This window comes from Mus musculus, chromosome 19 (genome assembly GCF_000001635.26).
Source record: "Mus musculus strain C57BL/6J chromosome 19, GRCm38.p6 C57BL/6J".
Lineage (NCBI taxonomy): Eukaryota > Metazoa > Chordata > Mammalia > Rodentia > Muridae > Mus > Mus musculus.
The window spans coordinates 28,694,390-28,712,881 of record NC_000085.6 but is presented as its reverse complement, the minus strand read 5'-3'; the positions used below and the strand labels follow the sequence as shown (position 1 = coordinate 28,712,881).

Here is an 18,492-nt window from a genome sequence, read left to right as displayed (position 1 = left end):
GGAGGGTCTCCATAAGTTTGAGACCAGACTGGTCTATAAAGCCAGTTCTAGGTCAACCAGGGATAAACAATGATACCCTGCCTAAACATATTAACATACATTAATATATATGAAAAGCAGCAAGACTACTTTGGCAGCCCTTTATGTTTAAGAACATTTAGTGAAGTATACTGTTTGACACAGATAAGCATTTCTTCTCAGTGTTCATCCTTCATTTCTTCACCCAAGCAATATGTTATGTTGCTCTTTCATGGTATTGGAAGCTAAGAGGATTTAATAGCAACCGGGCACAGATGTGATGCCTGCCCTGAAGGAGCCCGCAGTTAAGCAAGAAGTCAAACACTAAACAATCTTGTAAATGTGGTGACTGAGCTGGGTGGGGATGGCGCCAAAGCAGACACACGCAGTATTCTGATACCCTACAATAAATAAGATCCTGGTCTGCTTAGGAAGGGACTCCCCACCCCTCTCTCTCTTGATTTTTTTTTTTGATACAGGATTTCTTTGTGTAGCCCTGGCTGTCCTGGAACTCACTCTGTAGACCAGGCTGGCCTCGAACTCAGAAATCCACCTGGCTCTGCCTCCCAAGTGCTGGGACTAAAGGCGTGCGCCACCACCGCCCGGCAGAAAGGAACATCTCTTGAGGAAGCATCACCTGGGCTGCGATCTGAAGGCGAGTAAGGGTTAACCAGTCTAGCAGAACAAAGAGCTTTGCAGGCCTAGGGACCTTCACATAATGAAGCGATATGAAGAAATAAGAGGAATAGTTTCCTGCTGCTCACAGTGTCATGACGAACCCTGGCAGTATAATGATGATACGCTGTGTGCTACCCTTTCTGTGAAATCTGAAAACAAAGAGAAACACATAGTGCAGGTAACACAAAGGCAATAAATGAAGACAAAATGCAGAGATGTAGATATCTTTAGTGGAAGACTGGGGACAGAATGGAAGATTCACTGAGCAAACTGTAAATTGCTGGGGATGTTCTAGGTGGTGGGGTTGGATGGGGAGTTCTGGAAACATCACTGCATTATTTTAAGTACATATCTAAAGAAAGCCAGGCATCGGCCAACTTATGGTATGACGTATACCAAGAATTATGATTAAGAACATTCTGGGCACTTGGGAGTTTTTAACAGGAAGTGCTATTCTGAGTAATAAGCACTTAAGAAATATTAAGAGAGTTGATCTAGAAAGGCAGAGATGGGAAAGACAGGCAATGAGGGCATGGCTACGGCTGGAGTCTCCACGGAGAAACCCGCAGTCCTTTCCAAGCAAGAGAAAGAAAAGTAAGAAACAGCTTCAGCCAGGCATGGTGGCACATGCCTTTAATCCCAGCACTCGGGAGGCAGAAGCAGGCAGATATCTGAGTTCAAGGCCAGCCTGGTCTACAGAGTGAGTTCCTGGACAGCCAGGGCTACACAGAGAAACCCTGTCTCAAAAATAAATAAATAAATAAATAAATAAATAAATAAATAAATAAATAAATAAATTACAAAAAGCCCGGCATGGTGGCGCACACCTTTAATCCCATCACTCGGGAGTCTGAGTCAGGTGGATTTCTGAGTTCAAGGCCAGCCTGGTCTACAGAGTGAGTTCCAGGACAGCTAGGACTACACAGAGAAACCCTGTCTCAAAACAACAACAACAACAACAACAAAAAAAAAAAACAAAAATGAGCTTCAAAGTTTGCATTCTGGAAAAAACTACAGGCATTCTGCTTTAAACACAGTGACAGGCTAAGGAGAGACCAAAATAAATGTGGATGGATACCTTGGAAGGCTCCCCCAGTCAAAAGAGGGCAACAGCTTAGCATCCTGTGGAGGAAGCAATGGTAGTCGTAGTGTTAGATGATAAGAGTTGATGATGGTGATGATGGAGGTGGTGATGGTTACTGTGGTAATGACAGTGATGGTACTGATAGAGTCAGGGGTGATGGAGGTGATGGAAGTGATGATGATGATGATGATAAGGCAATGGTGGTGGTGGTGATGATAAGGGAGGTAGCAAAGATAGTTATGGCTCAGGTGGCAAGGGTGGTATTGTTGGCATCAGTGATAATAAAGGATTTTAGTGTTGGAAACAGATATAAGAGGTCAGACTTGAAGATATTTAGAAAATAAAATCTATGGAACGTAGACCCATCTTTGATACATGTGTTAACAGAGAAGCACGTATGAATGATAAGTTATTGTTTCTGGTTTGCCAATGAACTAGGCATGAATGGTGAAGGGAACAGAGAGTTCAGTCCGGACTGTGCTGTTTGAGCTTCATGCTCGCCCAGGTCCCTTTTTTAAAAAAACAAACAAACAAACAAAAACTTTTCTCTAGAAATGATTCCCTAATTTCTCTTTCATTCCTTAATGCCTAAAAAGACACTTCACAAACTCAAATTCTTTCTGGAGCAAGACAGGTAACCAGGGTGAGTGTAGCAGGCTGGGACAGGGCGACATTCAGAATGGTGACCTTTAGAGAATAGGATACTTCAGAAGTGAACGCCTGTGCTTCACATAAGCTCATGTGATGGAGGTGAGGGGGCACAATTGCTGCTACGTCTTTATGTTTCCAGTGGGTTTTAGTAATTAACTCAACACACACACACACTCACTCAGAACACACACACACATGAACACTTGAACACCACACACAAAGGAACATGCATATGAACACACATACACCACACACACACCATACACACACATATGAACATGCGTGTGCACACACGTGCTCGCGCGTGCACACACACACACACACACACACACACACACACACACACACATACCACATACACAACCATGAGATAAACCCTGTGGATAAATAGAACAATTTTTTTTTAGCCCAGGATAATCAGAATTTTGGTTCTAGATCATTATTACTTAATGATTTTCTTACTTATCACATGACTTAGCAGAATACCACTTTTTGAAATAATGAATTCTAGATCAGAATAAAAATAACAAGTCGAAATTTAATTATATATCAGGCAACAGCATTGTGTTGACCTTCCAAATATTTAAAAAGCATTGTCATAAAAGTTCCAAGCATTGAGGTTTTTACTAAAGCATATAACCATTTTTTAAAACATCGTCTAAAAGGAAATTTAAAAAATGTAAAAATCTTCAGGAAACGTGCAAGCACAGAATATTGAACTTGCACATATACCCCCCCACACACACTCAGATTCATCATTTGCTGGCTTTCCCCTGGGGCAGGCATTTCTCCCCACCCTGTTTAAACTACAACAGTCTTGGCCACTGATATCTCAGCATACATTCCCTAGGGACAATGACATTCTCTTATGTAACCATAATGAAACGATCCAACCCAAGATCAATACAATACTGTTATCTAGCACACAGTTAAGTTTCATCCTGATTTTTTTCCTGATCCGGGATCAGTCAGGGTCACCCAGTACCTTGGGCATTGATGTATATTTAGTTTCCTTTAATTTGGAGTAGTTACTCCTGTCTTTCAGGACACCACTTCTGAAGACAAATAGCCAGGGATCTGACAGGATGCCTTCAACTGGAATTTGCTTGACTGTTTCTTCATGATCAGAATGAGGATGTGGGAATGATATGGAGTGTGGCACTGCCACCTCACCCCAGGTGGCACAAATACCACTTTAATCAGCAGGTTTGTCTGCCAGATTCCCCATCCTACAGGAAGTTTCGCCTTTACAATCAGCCATTAATCTGTTGGAAAATAGTCTGAGATGCTCACCTGCTCACAAACATATATTTAACCAATAATTCTGGCATCCAGTAAAGAGTTCTTCCTTTGTTTGCCTCTGTGTGGCTGCTAAGTTTTCCTAGGTTATAACTATGACTTTGAAGCTAACAGTTCCCACTACCTGAGTCATTATGACCACGGAGGGTGCATATTTATGGGTCTATAGAAATGAATTCCACCTATCCTCAAGTCACTGTAAGGAGCATTTCTCTTCCCCATTCATTTATTTTGTATCTGTGTGGATACCCAGACTCTCTCTGCAGGCAATGTTCTATAATGCGTGTCAATGTGGTCTCAGTGCTAACATGGCCATCACTGGCCAGTGAAGTCCCTTCTAGTTAGCTATGCTTCTTTCACTTCATTTAGAAGCTAAACTCTGGGCACTCATGTGCTCACAGTTGCCTGAATAGTTGTTTCCTTTGTCGATACAACAAAACACCCACAAGCACCTTAAGGAAAGGAGGGTTTCTTTTCGCTCACAGTTTGAGGTAAGGCCCAGAATGGCAAACAAAGAATGGCCACATGTGGGAGAGGCTCTTGATCCTCACGTCACGTGGCAGCCACAGGTCACGGGGCAGCCACAGGCCACGGGGCAGCCACAGGCAGGAAGCAAAGAGCCGTGGGTCTTCCTACTTGGTCAGCTCGCTCCTTCTGATGCAGTCCAAGACCAAAGCCCGTAGAAGAGTGCTGCCCACATTTAGGGTGGGCCTGTTTATCTAAGTCATTTTGATCTAGAAAACCTTCTCACAGACCTGCTAGAGATTCATCTCTAAGGTGATCCCATATCCTTGTCAAGTAGACATTCGGTATAGACAAACCATCATGGCTACCGCGTGTTGCTTACACCAGCTGTTTTCAGCGAATAAGTATGTAAGGTCAGAGTGGTTCCTGAAAGTTCCATCAAGCACCAAGGCACTCTTCTCTACCTTCTCCCATCCCCTCATACAATCCCCCAAGATGGTTCATCTTCTCAACTTGGAGGGACTGAGAGTCAACAGAGAAACACACCTCAAGTAATGTCTAGAACAGTGTTTCCAGAAAGGTTCAATTTAGGAGGGAAACCCCACATTGTGTGTGGGTGGCAACGTCCCGTGGGCTGGGGTCCTGGACTGAATCAAAAGGAGAAACGTTTAGCAACAGTGTTTATCTCTCTTAGCTTCCTGACTGTGGACACAATGAGTCCAGTCTTCTCCCAGTCCTTTCTCCACCACGAGGGACTTGTGCGCTAGAACTGTGAGCCAGGTTGAACCCTTCTACTATGAGCTGATGCTTGGCAGGTATTTGGTCACAGTTCCCCCTTCTCTCACAGACAGAACACAACACCCTGCAACTTAGGATGGCAAGCCATGCGCTCTGAGCATGAGTGTTAAAGTTCCAGGCTTTCCTCCATTTCTCCCCCACTTCTTAGTTGCTGAGATAATTTATTGTGCTGTTCCTTAGTTTCTAAAATGTGTCTACTTAAGTTTCTCACGTTTAGACACGCTCACGTTTTCCCAAGCATGGCACTGCAGAGATTTTACTGCGTGAAGTACTATCTCAATAATATTTATCATCAGCAACATGGGGAACAATTCCCTTTCTTTGAATGGGACCTGATAGGGAACTTGATAATAACTTCCATCTGCTTGGCAGCACACAAAGTACTTCTTTACACGTATTGCTTCAGTCACTTCTAATGGTTCGAAAATTTTAGGCTCCAGATAGATATGCTCAGGGCTGTGTGGATGTTTCACATAGTAGGGACTCCAACTGCTAAGTTGTCCAAAGACAACTTAGTATCTACGATGGGTGGAGGCAGGGAGCACAGAACAGTGTGAGTGATCCGAAGAAGTAGGTAATCTAAAATATGATACTAATTTCAGCTTTTATTTATTTATTTATTTATTTATTTTGCTATTTGTATTCCATACAAATTCTGTGTGTTCTTTAGATCAATAGTTTAAAAAGACAACTGCTTCCCAAAAAACATTCTGAATGACAGATGCCTTGGAAACAGCAATTCTTAAATGTGCCTGCATGTAGGATCTCTTGTGGGGATGGGAGCAGGGCTGAATCCAACAGCACTGGCCTCAGACTCTGTAGAGTATACATCTAAGCTTTAAGGTCACCCTACCAAACAGCCACTGCTGGAAGTGGGAAGGCCTGCAGCCTGATGAGGGTAGCTTACTCACAGGCTAAACACGGGGAACCTGATCCGGTCCTCATTAGAGATGCACCAATTTAAAGATGGTTCTTAAAGATGCAAAGGTATGCTTTGAACTTCTAGCTACTGAGAAGCATAGACCGCATGCTTTATTTTTGAAAGTTGATGTAAAGTCACAAACCATTATATTCTTTTCATCTTGAGGTTTTATATGATTTTTGCACTTAAATGTTTCCAAAATCACACACACACACACACACACACGAGTCTTAAACTATACCTACAGTGAGGTCTTTAAAGCTCTATGTACATTAGAGCTAGCCAGAGTTCTTACTACGAATGCAGGATCTTGAGTGGTCAGTAAGGAACTTATCTTCTAAGCATGAGGATCTGAGATTGATCCTGGAATCCATAAAACCATGCTTGGGCATGCTGCTACACACTAGTAATCAGCACTGCAGGTCTGGGGTTGAGTCAGAGCAGTTGGATTTCTGGGACTCACTGGCAAGCCACTCTGGACTAATTGGTGTCTGAAGGTTAATGAGAAATCCTGTCTCAAAGGAGGTTGTCAGTGTTTCTGAGGATAACACCTAAGTTTGCCCTTCACACACACACACACACACACACACACACACACACACACACTCACCTACACACACGTGTACTCTCACATATATGTGAACACACATTAAAAACCATATGAAATGTAAAAGCAGTTCTGGGCTTTTGAAAGCGACCCTAGGTAACTTGGAAAGATGGTTTTCAGAAAAGCCCCTCCACTTTGCATGAGTGTCACCACTGGTCTGGAGTGGAGGCCAGCTTCTACTTTTTTCCACTCTAGACCTACAGAATGAGAATCCAAGATGGGAAGGGTCCAAGAAGGGAAGCAGAAGACAGCTAAGAAGCATGCTCTCTTAATAGCATTTTCAGATGAATTTGGAAATTCTTGGATGGAAAGGCTGACTTCCCTCTTTAGGGACGATCCTTGGGTTTCACTGACATTACCATATTTACATTTTATGACAGTCTTATCAAGTGGATAGAATACTCAAACTCACTGCACGGATGAGAAAAATATAAAGTTTGAACAGCTAGGACTACAGGCCATAAACCAATGAAAGCAGAGTCTTAACTCAGGAAGGTCCTAACCCAAATCTCTCTCTCCTATACTGTGGTACGCACGGAGCTTGTTGATGCTAGGCAGGGGGATCCTGGCCCAGGCCAAAGTCTTGATTCAACATTTCCCCTCTTCCATCTTCCATCCCAACTCTTTTCAAACATTTTCCCCACTGCTCTCAATGTGAATTGTTTCTCAGGAAAGCATTCCACTCCTCATCTTTGACTTTTGTCTTCTAGATCATTCTAACCTTTACTCTTGCCCACCTATACCATCTGCGGCCACATCTTTCCATATCCCAGGCCCTAACTTCCTTGCCTAACTTACTCTTCTTCTCTTCCCCAAAGGGTCTGTGCTTCCTTTTCCCAGCAGCTGCAAACTTGCCCACACCTCAGCATCTCAATGGGGACTCTAATAAGCTAGAAGGGCCTGGACAGATATTCTCTGGACTCTAAGAGACTATGGATGTTAGCCCAGTCTTCTATACTAGCAAAATGTTCAGTCAAAATAGATGGAGAAAGTAAGACATTTTATGATAAAACCAAATTTAAACAATCTCTATCTACTAATTCAACCCTAGAAAAAGTACTAAAAAGAAAACACCAACTAAATGAGATTACACCCAAGAAAACACAAGGAATAAATAATCCCAGACCAGCCAATTAAAAGAGGGGAACACACAGGTGAGTGCACACACACACACACACACACCTCAAAATGAATCATCACACACTGCTTAGTGATAATTTTCACTATCAATGGTCACAATTCCCCAATAAAAAGACACGGAGTAACAGAATGGATCCATCTGAGAAATACATCTTAACATTAAAGATAATGGCACTTCAAGGTAAAAGGGTAGAAAAATGATATTACAAGGAAATGGACCTAAGATCTAAGTTGGTGTAGTCATTTTAATATCAGACAAAATAGACTTCTAATCAAAACTAATCAGAAGAGATTGGAAAGGATCCTATGTATTAATCTAGGAAAAATCCACCAAGAGGACACTGCAATTCTTAATATTATGCACCAAACACAAAGGTACCCATGTTCATAAATGAAAAATTACTACAGCTTAAATCACATATTGACCCTCACACACTGATAGTGGAAGACTTCAGTACACCACTTTCACCAATTGATAAGTCATCCAGACAAAACCTAAACAGGGAAATGTTGGAACTGACATAATAAATGAAATGGATCTAACAGATATTTACAGAACATTTTACCCAAACACATAAGAATATACTTCTTTCTCAGTAGCTTACAGAACTCTCTCCGCAACTGACCACATAGTCAAACACAAAAGAAGTCTCAACTGTTAAAAGAAAATTGAAATAAGATCCTGTATTCTATCTGACCACCATGGATTAAAACTGGATATCAATAACAACAGAAAGGTTACAAACTTATGGAAACCAAATAACTCATTACATTCAAAATGAGTCAAGACCAAAATTACTTTCTACAAGTGAATGAAAATGAATATACACCATATACTCAAAATTATGGGTTTTAACGAAGGCAGTTCTAAGAGGCAAGTTCATAGCACTAAATGCCTATATTAAAAAATGGGACATTCTCATGCTGGTAGTTTAACCACACACCTAACACAAAGGAAAACAGAGGAGCAAAGGAAAAACAACATGCACAAAAGGAGCAGATGGCAAGAAATAATCAAACACCTGCTGAAACCAGTGAAATAAAAACAATAACAACAACAACTAATACAAAATATCAATAAAACTAAGAGTTCTTTGAGAAATTCAACAAGATTTGCAAACCTTTATCCAAATGAACTAAAAGGCAGAGAAGGAATGTCTAAATTCAAAAACTTAGAAATAAAACAATACAATAGACACCTATGGAATCCAGAGAATCATCAAAACACACTTAAAAAAAATGTTCTCTATAAAATTGGAAAACCTTAAAGAAATGGGAATTTTCTTGATACATACCAATTACCACAGTTAAATCAAGGTCAGATAAGCAATTTAAATAGATCTACAAGTCCCAGTAAAATAGAAGCAATCATTAAAAGTCTCCCAATCGAAATAAAGCCCAGGGCCACATGGTTTCATTGCAGAATTCTACCAGACTTTCAAGAATTAATATTACAGCAAAGAAACAGAAAGAACATTTCCCAATTTGATTTTTACAAATCCATAGTTCCCCTGGTACCCAAACCAAATAAAGACCCAACAAAGAAAGAGAATTATAGACAAATTTCTTTTATGAACATAGATGTAAAAATTCTCAAAAAAATATTTGCAAACAGAATCCAAGAACCCATCAAAGATTATCTTCCATGATCAGGTAGGCTTTATCCAGAAGATGGATAGATGGCTCAACATACATAAATCAATAAATGTGATCCATCATATAAACAAACTGAAAGAAAAATCCACACGATCATCTCATTAGATGCAGAAAAGGCCCTTGACAAAATCCAACACCCGTTCATGATAAAAATCCTGGAGAGATTAGGCATACAAAGGAGATACCTCCACACAATAAAGGCAATTTACAACAATACATAGCCAACATCAACTTAAATGGAGAGAAGCTCAAAGTAATTCCACTAAAATCAGGCACAAGACAAGGTTGTCCACTCTTTCCATACCTATTCCATAAAGTACTTGAAGTCTTAGCTGGAGCATAAAGATCATTGAAGGAGGTAATCGGGATGGAAATAGGAAGCAAAGAAGTTAAATTATCATTATTTGCCTATGATATGATATTGTACGTAAGTGACCTTGAAAATTACACCAGGAATCTCCTACAGCTGAAAAGCATTTTAAGTAAAGTAGCTGGATACAATATTAACTAAAATAAAAAATAAATCAGTAGCCTCCTATATACAAATGGCAAATTCACTGAGAAAGAAATCAGTGAAACAACATCCTTCACAATAGCCTCAAATAACATAAATTATCTTGGGCTCACTCTAATCAGGAAAACAAAAGACTTGTATGATAAAACCATTAAGACATTGAAGAAAGAAAATAAAGAAGATATCAGGCCACATGCTCATGGATCGGGTAGGATTAACATAGTAAAAATTGGCCATCCTACCAAAAGCCACCTACAGATTCAATTCAATCCCCATCAAAATCAAAACACAATCACAGATCCTGAGAGGACAATTTTCAGCTTAATATGGAAACACAAAACTCCCAGGATGGCTTTTTAAAAAAACCTTAATAATAAAAGAACTGCAGGAGGTATCATCGTCCCCAACCCCAAGTTGTATTACAGAGCTATAGTAATAAAATTGACACAGCTTTGGCACAAAAACAGATATGTTGATCAATGGAACCAAATTGAAAACCCAGACATAAATACACACACCTATAGTCACCTGATTTTTCCCATAAATACTGGGGGAAAAACATCATCTTAAGCAAATGATGCTGGTCAAAGTGTATAGCTGCATGTAGAAGAATCCAAATACTCATCACTCGCCATACAACTCCACTCCAAATGGATCAAAGACCTCAACATGAAATCACATTCGCTGAACCCAATAGAAGAGAAAGTGGGGAATACCCTTGAACTCAGTGGCACAGAGGAAGACTTTCTGAACAGAACACCAGTAGTGCAGGCATTAAGATTAACAATTAATAAGCAGAACCTCACAAAACTATTGAACAAAGGATACTATCATCCAGACAATGTATAGGCTCACAGAATGGCTTACTAGTCTCCAAATTATATAGAGAACTCAAAAACTAGCTATCAAGAAAACTAATAGCCCAGTTAAAAATGGGTTCAGTTCTAAGTAGAGAATTCTCAAAAAAGAAAACTCAAATGGCGGAGAAACACTTAAACTTTCAACATCCTTAGCCTGCAGGGAAATGAAAAACTACTTTTTGATTTCATCATACACCTGTCAGAATGGCTAAGACAATAACAGGCGTGAGGTGAGGATGTGGAATAAGAATGCTCTTCCATTGCTGGGATGCAAACTCTGACAGCCGTTATGGAAATCAGTGTGGTGTTTCCTTAGGAAGATGGAAATTGGTCTACCTCAAGATCTAGCGACACCACTCTTGGGCATATGCCCAAAGGATGCTTCATCCTACCACAAGGACACTTGCTCAACCATGGTCACTGCTGCTCTACTCAGAAGAGCCAGAAATTGGGGAAAAAGAAAAAACCTGGATGCTTAGATGTCCCACAACAGAAGAAGGGGTAAAAAAAATGTGGTACATCTACACAATGGAATATTACTCAGCCATTGGGGGGAAAATGAAACTCTCAAATTCCCAGGTAAAGGGGTGGAACTATAATAATTATCCTGAGTGAGGCAACCCAGACCCAGAAAGACAAATATGGCTGACATTCACTTATATGTGGATATCAGCTGTGAAGTCAATGATAGCCAAGTTACAAACCCTTAGAACCGCAGAGGTTAGGTATAGAGTAAGTAAGTAGTGAGTGACAAATAGATTTCCATAAGAAAGGAAACAGAATGGATAGTTATGGATGGATAGAGGTGGGGAGCTGGCATGGGAGGTCGAGTAGGGAGGAGGAAGGGAGAGAATGTGGGGAAGACAGCTAGAATTAAGGGGCTTCTCAGGGGTAATATGGAAGCCTAATACAGTAGAAGCATCCTAAATCTATAGACATATAAAGGGGATTTAAACAAAGTCATCAAATAATGGGGGACAGAGTGCTCCAACTGGCCATCTTTTGTCATCAAATGAAGCTTTCAGTACTGGGATTGGGATACATCTAATTGAGTTGTTGGCCAAAGGGGTCCCCTGGGAATCCCTAAATAATCCAAGTTGTTGCCAAGACTTAGAGGTTGCTCTCTACAAACTGACAGAGAGGATGCACTGCTGAAGATAACACCCACACAAACAGGTTGAACATGGAGAGGTTGAGTTGGTGCCTACATAGAGCCTTCACCCCTGTGTGCTTGTATCTTTAGTATAGGAAGATGCTCTGCACACAACCAAAGGAGAAATGTAAACACCAGCCTGGCTACAACGGTTTATCTACAATGGTTTCCTGCTGCAAGATATGCTAGAGAAAAGCCTGAAAACCAATCAATATCTGATTTGACTTAAGACCTGTTCCACAAGATGGAATCCATACCTGACACTGGGTGACCAAGAACTAGGAACCTAGGGTAAAACCAAACACTACACTATAAAAAAAATTATAGTAGTAAAGTGACTCCTAATGACTTTATGCTACACTCATAGATCAGAGTCCTTGTTTAGCCATCATCAGAGAAGCGTCCTCCTGCCATATATGAAAACAAATACAGAAACACACAGCCAGACATTATGTAGTTTAATGTCTGAATAGGAGACTTGGAACTCCCAGACCTTAAAGGGAAGTCTCTGGAAAATCCCCCTTCAAGGCTCAGGGGGATCCCTGCAATGAGAAGGCAGAAAGAGCTTAAGAGTCAGAGGGGATGGAGGACACCACGGAAGCAAGGCCCTTTTTAAATCAACATGATTGATGCACACATGAAGACCCAGAGACTGAGGCAGCATGCACAGGCCCACACAGGTCTGCACAGGTCTGCACCACATGAGATCCTCCAACTGAAAGGAGAAATGGACATACTCAGGAGGATCCATAACTCAGAAGTTAACTCCAATTGGTGACCACTTGCAAATGGAAATTTAGTTTCCTCCAAGGGAGTCTCACTGAGGAAACAAATGACTCTTAGAGCAGGCTGCCTGCCCGGCAGTGGATGACAACAGAAAATGAGCTCAATGGCATATTTGGAGTTTTCTTGTCTCACAGTGTTCTGCAAGGGCTGCTCCTTTTTCTCTTCTCCTTCTCCTTCTCCTTCTCCTCTCCGTCTCCGTCTCCGTCTCCTCCTCCGTCTCCTCCTCCTCCTCCTCCTCCTCCTCCTCCTCCTCCTCCTCCTCCTCCTCCTCCTCCTCCTCCTCCTCCTCCTCCTCCTCCTCCCCCCTCCCCTCCCCTCCCCTCCCCTCTTCTCTCCCCTCCCCTCCTCTTATTTTCTTTTTTCTTTCTTTCTATTGAAGATTTTATCTTATTTTTATTTAATTTACATGTATGCATATGTTTTTTTCTCAAATCTACCCTCCAGGTTTTTGTGTATAAATTCATGGTTTCAAGTTAGTGTTTCTTTGGAATTCCTGAGTGTGGAAAGAAGCGATTATTTGTATCTTGTGGTTGTTTCTTTTCTTTTCTTTTCTTTTCTTTTCTTTTCTTTTCTTTTCTTTTCTTTTTCTCCTCCCTGCTCCCTCAATCGCTAACTCTCTTGTGCTTGTTTCTTTTGTCCAATTCCAATGTGGTTTTTTTTTGTTTGTCTTATTATATTTTATTATTATCCTGAAAAAGAAGTGTGCTTCTTTTTCTTTTTTTTTTTTTTTTAAGATTTATTTATTTATTATATGTAAGTACACTGTAGCTGTCTTCAGACATTCCAGAAGAGGGAGTCAGATCTTATTACAGATGGTTGTGAGCCACCATGTGGTTGCTGGGATTTGAACTCTGGACCTTCGAAAGAGCAGTCGGGTGCTCTTACCCACTGAGCCATCTCACCAGCCCCGTGCTTCTTTTTCAATGAGAGACAGAAATGGGGTGGATTCAGATTGTAGGGAGGGTGAAGAGGAGCAAGGAGGAATAGAGAGAGGAGAAAGTATGTAATCAGTACATTTATGTGAGAAAAGTCTATTCAATAAAAGGGAAAGAATGATAAGGAGAAAATAACCTACTTAATGGAGGTTAAAAAAAAAGTGAAAATGTCATTGAATTATTGAACTAAGATATAGTATGAAATCAAATGTAGCCCCAGGGCGGAGGATGTAGCTGAGGTTGGTAGACTACTTAACGTGCACCTCTCGATTTGAGTCTCTGTTCCACATAAACCAGGGATATTGATTTATTTCCATAATTCCAGAATGCAGATGGAGGCCAGGGAGCCAAAAGCTTAGGTAATCATAGGATATACAGAAAATCTGAGGCCAGCCTGGACCATGTTGGGTTATATAAAAATAACATTAAATAAATAAAAAATTGTAATTTAAAGAAAAGGAGACAAGTTGCAGGACCTTAAAGGAGAATATGTGAAGGGGGTTGATAGGTTATTTCTGGGCCAGCAAAATGAGGCAATTCACACCAGAGTAGATCATATTAGAAGAATTGAAGCTAAGGAATCGCCATAGGGAGAGGGAGGGGGGAAGAGATCGAAAGAGCATGTGCACATAGAGAGAAAAGGAGGAGGAGGAGGAGGAGGAGGAGGAAGAGGAGGAGGAGGAGGTTGAGGAGGAGGAGGAGGAGGAAGAGGAGGAGAAGGTTGAGGAGGAGGAGGAGGAGGAAGAGGAGGAGGAGGAGGAAGAGGAGGAGGAGGAAGAGGAGGAGGAGGAGGAGGGGAAGAGGGAGGGAGGGAGGGAGAGAGAGTGCAAAATGTCTGGATTATATAGGGAAGAGACTGGGCTGGAAAGCCCAGTGTTGCTGAGTAGGGTATGCCTGATGGGTCCTGAGGGATGCTGGGAGAACCTGGAGACCAGGTCTGCTTTGGTGTGCAGAATATGCACTTCCGTCCCTGTCCTAGGGTCCAGTGCCAAACAGGGTTGAATTGTCAAGGGTAGCTAGATGAATTTTAATTCACTTGTCATTTAGAAACTAGATGTGAGAAGCCCATCTTCTCTCGTACAGCCAGACACATGTACAGGAATCCATTTTGGTGGGAAGGACACAGCGCGGGAAGTGGTAGTTGGTTTGTCGTATGCCCCAGAAGGGTGTGGCTTGAATCCTTAGAAGAAAACTTCCCACTGTCCTCACTGCAGATGAGGATGTGTTTTCTTCTAAGATGTAAAGGCTAATTAATGCCTGCTCTGGTTTCATCCAAATTTAGTGCGGTGGGGCTCCACAAACAATTTCATGTTCTAGGACAGTAGCCTCACCTTACACCTGAAGTTATGTCCAGCTGCCTAAGGCTGGGTCAAGACTAATGCTGGCGAAAGAGTGTCCTCTGCTGGCCAGCCAAAGCCACATGCTTTTCTACTGGAAACTTCTTTGGTTAGGCTAGAACTGACTATTAAAGGCTGGGGTCTGTGTACCAGGGACAATGTCTGGGGTTGGTGTTTCACTGGGAAATTCAGGAAGACTCGGTAACACAGAGTAAAGTGTTCCTCTTCTAGAATATTCTCTCTTGGGAAAAACTTTTTCCCTTGAGGAAACAAACGATCGAAGTAATATTTGACTGAATGATTGAATCATGAATCCCTCTTGAGAATTTCCAAGATAGTTATGTTGTTAAGGGGTGGCAAGGGCAGGAGGTGAAATGTAAGCATGAATTCTATTTTTAAACAATTTAAATCTGATGAAAAAAATCTTTAACAAAATGGGTCCATCCTACTTAATAAAAATTAAATTTTATTCTCTAGCATCTTAGTAAGGAGAGTGTATCATATATATATGTACACATATGCATACATATGTGTGTATGTATGTGTATATATATACATATATATATATTTATACACACACACACACACACACACACACATATATATATATATTAGCATTGCATTTGATGGAGTTTTGGAATGCTTACTGAGGTGGTGTGAGGAGTCACTGGAATACTGACAGTTAAGGACAAGGACCCTAGACTCTCCTGGCAAATTGTTCCAACATCTGAGCCCAGTCATAGGTGACAGTCACCAGTCATTTGTCCCCAGATGCATTCAAAATTGGCATTAGATAAATGGGCTTTGTTTGTGACACCAGGACAATGGATCTGGGGCACATTTTAGGTATGAGACAGGTTACTTCCTAAATCAACTGAGTCGTGGAATCTCTCTCCCTCCTCTCCCTCTCCTCCTCCCTCCTCTCCTTCTCCTCCTTCTCCCTTGCCCCTCCTCTCCTTCCCCTCCCTCTAGGTGGAGTTGTACATAAAAGATACACACCTGTGTTCTAGAGAATGGAGGAGTGGAAGGATGTGGAGGGAGGAGAAAGATTTTCTTGCTGTGGCCTCTTGGTAAATCTGCCTTGAGGGGCCATTTTTACCCTCAGTAGTCCTTAATCCCTGGAAAATTCCAGCCCTGTGAATCCTGACAAACACATTCTTACTAGGCATAATCCTACCCCGAGAATCCCTTTAGGACTGCCTATAGTGGAGTGAGATGAAGAGAATGTGGTACTGGTGGGGTTTCTAATGGTGACTGCAGAACCTGGTAGTGTAATTACCATAGAACTAGAGAATACACAATATACCCACAGCTTCCTTTTTGTCTTATATCCTGGGTGTAGTTGTTGGGGGGGGGTCCCTCTTTTACCTCTCCCTTCTCTCTTCTTTCCTTCAGTTTCTTCTTTTAAGTAATGGAGTGTAAACAGTATTGGATTGGCAATCCAACGTTATGGCTTGAATTCTGATTCTGCCATTAGCAAGCACATAAATAGCTAACATCTGAGTGCCGACACGTGTTAAGTTCATTCCAACCTTGTCACCAGTGTGACCTTACCTAATTCTCAGGACTTATGGTAGTACTTATTACTACCATCTTATTGATAAGAAAATCTGAGGCCTCCAAAGGTTAAGCCAGTGTCCCAGGTCACGTGAGCTAACAAAGAGAAGAGTTGGCTTAAATTCAGGCAGTCCAATTAACAATTTAACTATTGTGAAATCTCTTATATGACTGTTTACTAATTGTGTTAGTTTACTGTTCCAGGATCTAACCATTCCTATTTATAACTTCATGTTTTTAACAAGTATTGAGCTCCACTTGAGGCTCCTGTGGGGCCTCACAGAACACAGGCTCCGGGTACCCAACAAAATGGCAAGGTGAGAGAGTGGGTGCACAGGGAGATTCCCCAGGAAAGCTGAAGGAGGAAATGGCCTGGGGACTAATGTGGGGTAGGAGGCCAGCTCTGAAAGGGTATTTCAGGGAGAGCTGGAGTTCAAGGTCTTTGGGGACTCTAGTAACTTGACCCTTTGACTTAGGAAAATAGTGACGGGATGAGGACACTGCCAAAGGCAAAGATCAAAGTTCAAGGTTGAAGACCACAGAGGAGAAGGAGAAATGAAGTCGATTCCTGTAGTGGACTGGAGGCAGGGGGACTAGTGAACTGGCCAGGGACATGGCCTGAGTGGGAGAGCTGAGGACATCAAGCTGGCTGACAGGGCAAGGGGGAAGTCTGAGCAAATGGGCTAGGCACCTGAGGCGTCAAGAAGACAGGAAGTCAATGACAAGAGAGCAGAGGTCAGCAGTAGTGAGCATGGTGGCTGAGTGAGCGGACAGTCAAGGAAGGTGGCTATTGTTCCTGTGGTCTGTGAAGGAAGACATGGGGCCAGAGTAATAGATAGTGCAGTTGACGCTTAGAGCAAATGCCGTCAGAAAAACACAACTGTGGCAGCAGCCTCCTAGGTGCCAAGTGATCTACCTGTTCCTCGTTCCCCATCATCCTCTCAAGTCAACAAAGAATACTGTGGCGCAGGCGTGTGGCTTTCACTTTAAAGAGGCAGCACACACGGTGCTGACAGAGAAGAGTGAATAACCAGACAACCCCCTGTTGTGTATCATGGGCAAGCAATTCAAGCGTTCTGCTTTCTGTGTGGCTGCATGTGTAAGATGCAGGTATATGATGTGGAAGATGTATAAGATGCAGGGATAAGATGGGGACAGCATTCCCTTTTTCATAATGTCACTGTGAGGAGGACTGAGCAAAGGTGTAAATGTCTGTCCTGAGCAAGTACATAGGACAAGTTGCTGGTCCTACTGGGTAGTAGGTCTGAGACAGAGACCAGACACGTGTCTGAGGACACACGGCCCAGGTTCAAATTCCCATCAACTAACCACAAGGCCACCTTTACTTGTGTGTTTCATACTGAAGAGAGGATGTGACTAGGAAAAAAGAAGGAAAGAAAAGCCAAGGAAGTTATAGGAGTAACAATTAGGAGAGGACTGGATGTAGAAGAAGAAACTGAGGGAAAGACAGACTGAAGATCTAGTGCTGGTTAGGTTTTTTGTTTGTTTGCTTGCTTGTTTGTTTTGTTTTTGTTAGCTTGACACAAGCCAGGGTCATCAGGAAAGAGGGAATCTCAGTTGAGAAAATACCTCTGTCAGATTGGCCTGTAAGCAAGTCTATAGGGCCATTTTCTTGATTAATGATTGATGTGGGAGGACCCCTGTGGACAAGTACTGCCCTTGGGCAGGTAGTCCTGAGTTATGTAAAATCAACAACAACAACAAAACAAAACGATGAGCATGCCAATGCCAGCAAGCCAGTGAGCAGCACTCCTTCATGGTCTCTGCTTCTGTTTATCTCTCCATGATCCTGACTTGAGTTCTTGCTCTGACTCTCTTCAGTGATGGACCATGATTGCTAAGGATGGTATGCGTATGCGTATGCGTATGCCTATGCCTATGCCTATGTCTATGTCTGTATATGTGTATGTAGGTATGTGTAACTCTAACGAACCCTTTCCTCCTTTTGCTCATGGTGTTTATTGGAGCAACAGAAAACAAACTAAGACAGGAAATTGAAACTCTTTCTTGT

General features: G+C 41.9%; 1 long non-coding RNA gene across 1 annotated transcript in view; it reads right to left on the bottom strand.

Annotated features, from left to right (window-relative positions):
- D930032P07Rik (RIKEN cDNA D930032P07 gene) overlaps positions 1-18,492 on the bottom strand; it is a 41,804-nt gene that overhangs the window by 7,146 nt on the left and 16,166 nt on the right. The window lies entirely within an intron of this gene.